The following is an 8,123-nucleotide window of genomic DNA, read 5'->3' on the forward strand; positions in this document are numbered from 1 at the left end:
TCATCCTTTGCCACTCTCTCTGTCTATATATATATATATTTTTATTTTTTTTTTCACAAAAAGCTCACTGGGTTAAGGCAAGGGCTGGTAGTTAAAATCAAATCATCCTTTTCAATTAAAATTCCTTCATAGTTCAGTATTCTTGAATTGGTTAGCCGTTTTCCCGTGGTTTGGGCTAAAATGGTTTTTACTTGGTGAGGGGTGCTAACTTCTATCATTCCCCCGGCCACCCTCGGGAGACCAGATCTAAGAGTTTAGATAAATAGGCCACTGGCTGCTGCTTATCCCCCCCCACTCTTGAGTTCCTAACGCAGCCCCTTTTGTCTACAGTTAACAAATAGTTGAAAAGATTTCTCCAAAGAAGATAAGGCTGAAATTCGAGCTCTGAGTAGGCTCTGTTTTAAATCTTACACAAAATCCTCCTCTTCTGTCTAAACCAATACATTTGGTTCTTCAGCTAACAGTTTGGAATATAGTCCTTTAGTCTTTGGAGCATACTCCTCTATCCACAGTCTACAGTACCCAGTCAGCCCCAAAAATTTTCTCAGTTCCCTCTTGGTCTTTGGCAGAGGTAAGTCTACTATTCCTTTGATCCTCTCAGGATTTATAGGATTTATTTTTTTTCGACTCCCTTCACTGACTAGATGTCCCAAGTACTTCACTTCTGTTCCCACGTATTGCAATTTTTTTTTTTTTTTTTGAGACCCTCAAACCTTACTGTCCCAAAAAGTTCAGTAACTCATTTGTGGCTTCTTTTACCCTGCCTTCTTCCTCCTCAGATACCAGTAATCATCCACATACTGAAGCAGGGCTATTCCCAATGGAGGGCTGGATTGTTCAAGCACTTCTTCTAACACTTGCCAAACAGATCAGGGGATTCTGTAAATCCCACAATGATAACACCCTACCGGTGAACCTCGAGCTGCTGGTAGGAGTGGTCGGGGCAGTCCTCGTCCCCTGTTATTCACCTCTCTTCCTCGCCCCCAAGTAACAGTCTAAGGGGTCCCACTTCGGGGATTTAATTTCTTTGTCGATTGAAACATCACCGACAGTCTGGGTTGGGAACATATAAAATGGATTTGGGCGTCCCCGAATCCTGAATCTATTCATCTTGACCCAGCAAAAAGCATATTCACCTTCTTCTACTTCCTTATTATTCCTTATTATTCACATACATGTGTAAAGTCTGACAGACCCAGTCTTCATCAGATCCAAATTTGGGCCAAAATACACTAGGAGGTCTTATGGGTTCTTTGGTCCAAACAAATTCAAATGCAAATGCAAACATGTCCCCCCTGGGAACCTCTGGGATCCTCTAAGGCAGACACAGGACCCCTAGGACACCCCTGAGACCCTTCCCAGAATGTCCACGGCTCCCCCGGCCGCCCCCGGCCCCTCCAGGATGCGGTCCGAACAAAACAAGTCATTTTCTTTTTATCTTTATCCCTTGTACAAGAAGAATCATTCCGAAACCTCAACATTCTCCCCTAAAGGACTGTCTGGGGGAATGTTCCCGGGGTCTTTCTTAGTATCCCCTTTTTCATCCCTAGGCCTAGAATCCTTATTTCCCATTCTGAACAGAGACTTTTCTTACACCCCTTCCTTTCGCTTCGTCCTTCTCCGGCTGCGCCCCTCGCGGGACTACAGAACTGCGGATGCGGACTCCACACTCGCTTCGTACCGCAGTACGTCTCAGTCACTCACACACAAGTCTCTTAGAACGTCCCGACCACCAAGGCAATACTTTAACGGTCCGATTTTTCTTACCTTGGTCCGTGCACGGAGTTGCCTGGTCGTACTCTCTGTGCCTACTGCACCTATCCCTTTTCCCCCTGTGGTTCACAGAGTCTGCCGTCCAACTGGGTCTCGAGATCTTAGTCGATTCCTCCCGGAATCCCTGCCGACGATCCACGAGACCGTTGAAATCAACAGGATGCGTCTTCCCGTCCTTTGGCAACAGGGACTCCCAAGAAGATGACTTCGGATCCCGGACGAGCCCCCAGATTGTGAGAAAGAAGTTCTGCTCCGAATGAAATAGGCTCAGGCAGAATCCTCTGTGAAGCACATTTTTATTCACGTTCTTGGAAGAGCGGGTGACCTAGCAAGCAGGCACCCTTCCAGTTCTTGAAACACACCTTTTTATTCCCTAATCCCGGCTGAATTTTTCCCTCCCTTGTTTCCCATTGGTTGGGTACTCCAGGGTTCACAGTCTGTCCGAGGCGCCTAAAATTCTTCCTGCATGTCCTGTCTCTGTTTACTTCTCTTTATGCTACACCTAAAGGGATTCTCTGACTAGTTTATTTCTTTCCTTTTTGGTAAAAGATTGCTCAATGTCATTAGCCCTGGTTAAATGTTTGACTGCCCTTCTAGACACTAGTCCAGGAGGAATCAGTTTGTCCTGTTGTCTGTGTGATAAGAGATGTTCTACGAGCCTTTGCTGGAGCCTCTTTGTCTTAGTCATTCCCTTATCATGTCACCTCTGAGGGAAACGGCTTTTCTCCTCTGCAAAAGCAATACCTGCCTTTCTTACGCGTCCACCCCTCTAGATGTTAGAAAGCAAGCCAGCTTCCATCCCATTTTACTTTTTCCTTGAAATCCAAGCAAAAAAAATGTGGCTAATGTATGTGTAACCATATGTTACAGATATGTATGTGTAACCATGCATGGATACAAATTGCCCTTGAGTACCTTTGAGGTGACAGCGATTCTACTTCCTTGCCCTTGTGAAATGAGGAAAGTTTTTTCGGCTTTGTCCGAGTGTGCTTGGGTCACAGTTTCACCAACTAAGGATGGCGACAAGCTTGTGATTGGTGTGGGAGGAAGTTCTTGTTTCTTGATTGCTCTGCTCTGTGGAAAACTTGTTTTGCAGTCCTTCACATGGTGGAAACATTAAACACGCTGGGAAAACCTGGGAGGTGGCAATGTATGTTTGGCTGAAATCTCTTCCTGGAGGCACGTGTTCACGTGCATGTAGCGTTTTTAAGGTGAAAGTGCCAGGGAAATGCTGCTTTTCAAAGGTCTTTGTGTGATGGGAAGTGGCAGTCCCTGTGCAGGTTAAGCTGCCCCGTGCTCCCTTTGGAACTCCCTGTCCTAATCTCTCTCCCTCTTAGCACCATTACCGATGGTTCTATTTGCTCAGTTTGTGTGCGTCTGGAGGAGAAATGTTTCCTTTTTGAGGCCAGGCACATGATCCGAAGAGGCTGATCATTTCTGAGTGTGCCTAAGGATTGAGTTTGTCGATGAACAAAGCGAGAGGCTTGCTGTGATTGTTGCTCTGCATGTCTTTCTTGCTACTCGTGCTCACAAACCCAGGAGAGCAGATTTTGTCTCCGAGGACTGAAGTTTAGAATTGCAGCTGCTTCTGTTTCTTCAGACAGTAGTTGCAGAGGAGTTCCTGTGCTCTTGTGCCGTAAGAAAATGCTGCTGTGGCTTTCCTGTTCCTCTCTCTTGAAAGGTTGTCCATGAGGAGTGGAATAGAGAGGAGTGGTTTTTGAAAGTCATCTAGAAGGGAACCAGAGCAAGAGGAGCAGTGTGGTGACTGCGTCCAGGCTGTCCACGGAAATGCAGTTGCCCTTTTGTGTACTGCCTTTTGACCAGGGAAGTGTGTACCTTGTGGCAATGAACTGTTTTGTTCTTGTGTCTTGATTTTCAGCCTTGTGGGAGTTTGTCGTTCATCAGAGGGCACCGGCACCTTTGCAAGCCCCAAAAGAGGCAGGTCTCATCAGAAGACCTCAGCGGACAGCCCACAAGCCCATGTATGGCGCATTTTCCTGGAGACTGACTTGGATTCTGCACTTAGTTGCTTCTAACCCGACCTGTCCTTCTGACTGCGAGCAGACTGTACTGGTAAGGTGCTGAGACATCTCTGGCTAATTGTGCAGGTGCGTCACTGGTAGCCTTCTTTGAAAGGAGGTCTGGGAGAGGTGTCTGTGTGTGGGGTGAGTCTGCTTTTGGGGAGGGGAGAAGGTTTCTCTGCCTGCACAAGAGCAACATCCCTGGCGCAAAGGGTGCGGGGGGAATGCCTAAGCACCACTCCTGCTGTGGATTATAGCATCTCCTTGTCTTTGTCCCTAAAGTCTGTCTGTTTTTTTCAGGCTGTGAAATGAAACTCTCAATTTCTGGGAGCTTTTTGCTCTCTCTCTTGATTGCAGTGTGGTGTTTTAGCTTGAGAGCTGTGTGCTCTCTGTCTGCTCTGCCTGAAAATGCACCTGAAAGGAGTCTGCCTGGTTTGTACGCCTCTGGGTGAGGTGGCCAGCTGGCCCTTTCCGTGGGGTGGCTGGTGGTGGATGGCCAGAGTGATGGTCATCAGGAATTCCTGCTGTTGGTACTTGCCCTGTATCTGCTTGGGTCCAGGGGTGGAGATGGTGATTTCTGTGGCATCTCTGGGGTCTGGCTCTTGCTGCGAGACCTTTGATGTTGCAGGGGTGGGCTGCTGTAAGCTAAGTAAGCAATCTCTGACGAGAGCGCAGTGCTAGTTCTTGTGTGGCCAAAAGCCTGGCGATGTTTTCATGGAGCGCTGCTCACTTGCTTCTGTGGATGGTCTGCCTTGTCAGTGCTGCCTGCTGTTGACAGCTGTGCTCTGCTGCCTGTATCTTGGCATCCATAAAGACAAGGGGTGTTTGGGGCTGCCCCCCTCCTCTGTCAGAGTTATTTGGAGTGAGAGGTTGCCATGCAGGGTTGCACACCAGGTTCATGAGGAGCTCACAAAGCATGAGGTTCAGATTGCAGGTCCCTGTGGCAGCGTGACATCAAAAGTGCTGTTTTCCTTCCTCCTCTTAGTTTTGTTTCTCAGGGAAGCTGTGAACGGTACAGCTTTTGCAGTGTTAGATGTGAGTGAATAGGCATGCTGCTGCATGACCCTCTGTCTTCTTTCTGTTGATTTTGTGCCTCCTGCTGCACTTGTCACAGTGATGCCGAGTGATGAGTCCTGTCAAATTTCCCCTTGGGAAAGGGGAGAGAGTAGACAACTTGTTCAGCCGGTACCACGTAATTCAGTTTCAACTCCAAGTGCCTCTTCCACCTTCCTTAGATATTTAGAGCTACTTTCTACTCATTGGAGGTGAAGGGGGAACGGTGTTTGCAATAAAGCAATTGCTGTAAAGCAATCCTTCTTCACAAGTGCCACCTGGAAAGAAACATCCCAGATTTCTCCCCCAGCAGTGCTCTCCGTCCCTGGCCTGGACCAATTGTGTCGAAAGGAGAAAATAGTGTCATTTCTGTGTCTGCTCATTTCTTGATCTCTTCACTCTCCCTCCCACCCCCCACCCCTGCCCTCTCTCTTTTCTGAAAAAAGCAGGAGCTCCCTTGATTGTGGTCGGTGGCCTTGTGCAAAACATCTGGCCAATGTTTTCAAAGCACACCTTGAGTGTAAGGAGCTCTTGAATGTACTTGCTTCCTTCTTCTGTGGTGCTGCAGAGCTGTCTGTGAAAGGCAGGAGGAGAGGTGGGCAGGTGGGTGTGTGCAGAGGCCCATGTTTAGGTGTGCTTGCCCAGCAGGTGGTTGCCAGAGCAGTGGTGGCCCCTGAGCTCTAGGAGATGTCTGGAATGGATGTCTGAAAGCCTGCTGCCTTGAGTGGGCTTTCTTGACTTGAAAGGCAGTTGGTAGCTGAACGTCTGTGCAAACCTTTGGAGGTTGTCAGGGAAGTGTTGCAAAAGTATTTGAGAGCCGCCGTGGTCAAGGTTTTCTCTAAGCGTGATGCACTGAAGCATTTCCTAGAGAAGTCTTTAGAGCATCTGCAGTCTCTGGAGCCTTTGTCTGTGATGCGCTTGATTTGTGCAGGTGATTTTCCAAGTTGCTGCTGGGGCAAGGAGTTGGGTGGAAAGTGCAGTGAAAAGCTTTCAGTCTCGCTGAGAGAAATGGAAATAACTGATGTGCTTTTTTCCACTGCAGGGCAGGAAGAGAGGGCCCAGGGCCAGGAAGGGGGTGTTGCCTATTTGTTGGTTCTAGGTGGCTGTTGGATCTAGTCCCCAGAATTTATACTATTGTTTTCCTCTTTACGCGTTACCCTTTTGCCCCTTTTGTTTTGCGCTTCATGAAGGCTAGTGTGATTGGGTTAGAATCATGTCAGCTGAAAGCTAAGCCTTCTTGCTTGAGTGCCACCACATAGCTAAGTACAGACAGAAAATTGCCAGGTTTTGTTTTGGTTTTTCTTTTTATTGGTAGCTCAAGTAGAGCAAGTTATTAAACCGCTTTGGAAATAGACCTGAAGTCAAAATTACAAATATGTTAACTTTCTCTTAAACTACTTGCAGCGCAGTGTTGCTCAGCTCAGAATATTGAGTTTGAGTTTTGGTATTTGATGATCCCTATAGCTAAAGATGGATGCTTTACACATAGCAGACAGGACCCTGAAGAAAAACTCACAGGAGTTTTTCATGCAGGCCGTGGTTCTGCTGTTGGATGTGCACATGAAACCTTACTGAAGTCGCAGGGTTTTTCAAACGGGTGGTTCTCAGTTAGTTGCAGGCTGAGGAGTTCTGTTGCGTAGCGATGAAAGTGTGCTCTGTGATTCAGTGAGAGCAACTGGTATTTCTGTCAAATACCAAGTGGGTAAAGTTGCAATCGTAACACTGTAGGGAGTGAGCAAGGAATGAAAACGCACGGGGAAAAAGGACTGTCTGAAATTTGTCAATGCTAATGTCAGCTCTGCTGCACAAGGCAAAGTGTTGTTTTCCTCCCCCATGAAAACTGGCGCTCTGCGGGACAGGATGTTTTATGTGCTGCTGTGCGTGATGTGAATAGCAGAATACTAAGCCCACTCAGTCGATATTGATTTCCACCCCCACACTCCCAAAGCTATGATTATTACTGGACATGAATGCTGTTGACAATCCCTGTTTCCCTTGAAATGTACTCTGAAAATGGGATCTTGAGGATATTCAGACTTTTTTATTTGCCCTGTATGTCTCAAGACATGATCCAGACTGCCTGATTCTGATTGAAACAGCAACACTAACAGTAAGGCAGTATTATTTACATTTTTTTCTGCTCTTGATTTACCAATCTTTTTATTTTCCTTCACGTTTTAAGATTGAGTTGTTAGATTGAGTTGTAGTTATGACAGTGATTTGGTTTAATGGTCTTTTTGATTTAGCTTCAGTACGCTTTGATTCGGGAGCATTCAGCTATTGAAATCTTCCCAGGAGGGATCACGTGGGGTCTGTGGAATGTCAGCATGTGCACGTGGGTGCAGACACCCACGCACACACATACACACCTTAACACTTCTGGAAACATGAGACAAGAGGTCATTTCCCAGGGACAAAACTGGCATGGTTCTGCAAAGCTTGTTCTATGCCAATAAAAACTGACACGACTAAATACTTGGTGAGATTTTGTTATTAGCTGTAGCAGAGAGTTGATACTGGAGGTGTGATTCTGTATTGGACACCAACAGGCTACCCTCAAGAAGCGCTCAGTTCCTGCAGAGTTCTGATCAAAAAGGAATAATTCAGGCTGGCAGAGAGCTCTGTTCATCCCTCCTCCTGCTGAGCGCAGGGCGAACTTCAGAGTTAGGCCAGCTAACTTGAACATTATTTGTTCTATCTTTATTTTGTTATTTATTGATTGATTATCGGGTGATTTTTTTCTATATTTATCAAATGATCTTTCTTTTCTGCTGCCTTGCACCATTGTATGAATGATAAAGTTGCCAAAGTCCCTACTGGAGTCCGCCTGTGGTTTGTTTCTGGGTGCTGGTCTAAGGTGGAAGGCTGAGAAGGCATTTGGATCCCGAAAGCATTTTGCGGCATCCGCTGGTGGTGACGAGACCAGGTGGGCTGTGAGAGAGGGGACTGAATGCCCGTGGCCATTGTGTGAAACTTGAGGAATTATGGCAATTTATGGAGTGTAATAAATAGCCAGATCCCTTAAACAGAAATGGCACTTATTTTATGATAGGGACAAAGTCAGTAAAGCAAAAGCACAGCGCTGGGTGCATGACTCAAGTCAGAGGCACACCAGCTAACACTCCAACCATGTCTTATAGACATTGAATATTGCATACGTATTCACTCTTTTAGACAGAGTAATTGTTGATAATGATTGATTATTATTAGTCCTTTTTCCCTTCTATTTGTGTGTTTCCTTCTGAATCTTCAGTTCCCTTTTCCCATGCGTCTGTT

Source organism: Rissa tridactyla, chromosome 2 (assembly GCF_028500815.1).
Source record: "Rissa tridactyla isolate bRisTri1 chromosome 2, bRisTri1.patW.cur.20221130, whole genome shotgun sequence".
NCBI lineage: Eukaryota > Metazoa > Chordata > Aves > Charadriiformes > Laridae > Rissa > Rissa tridactyla.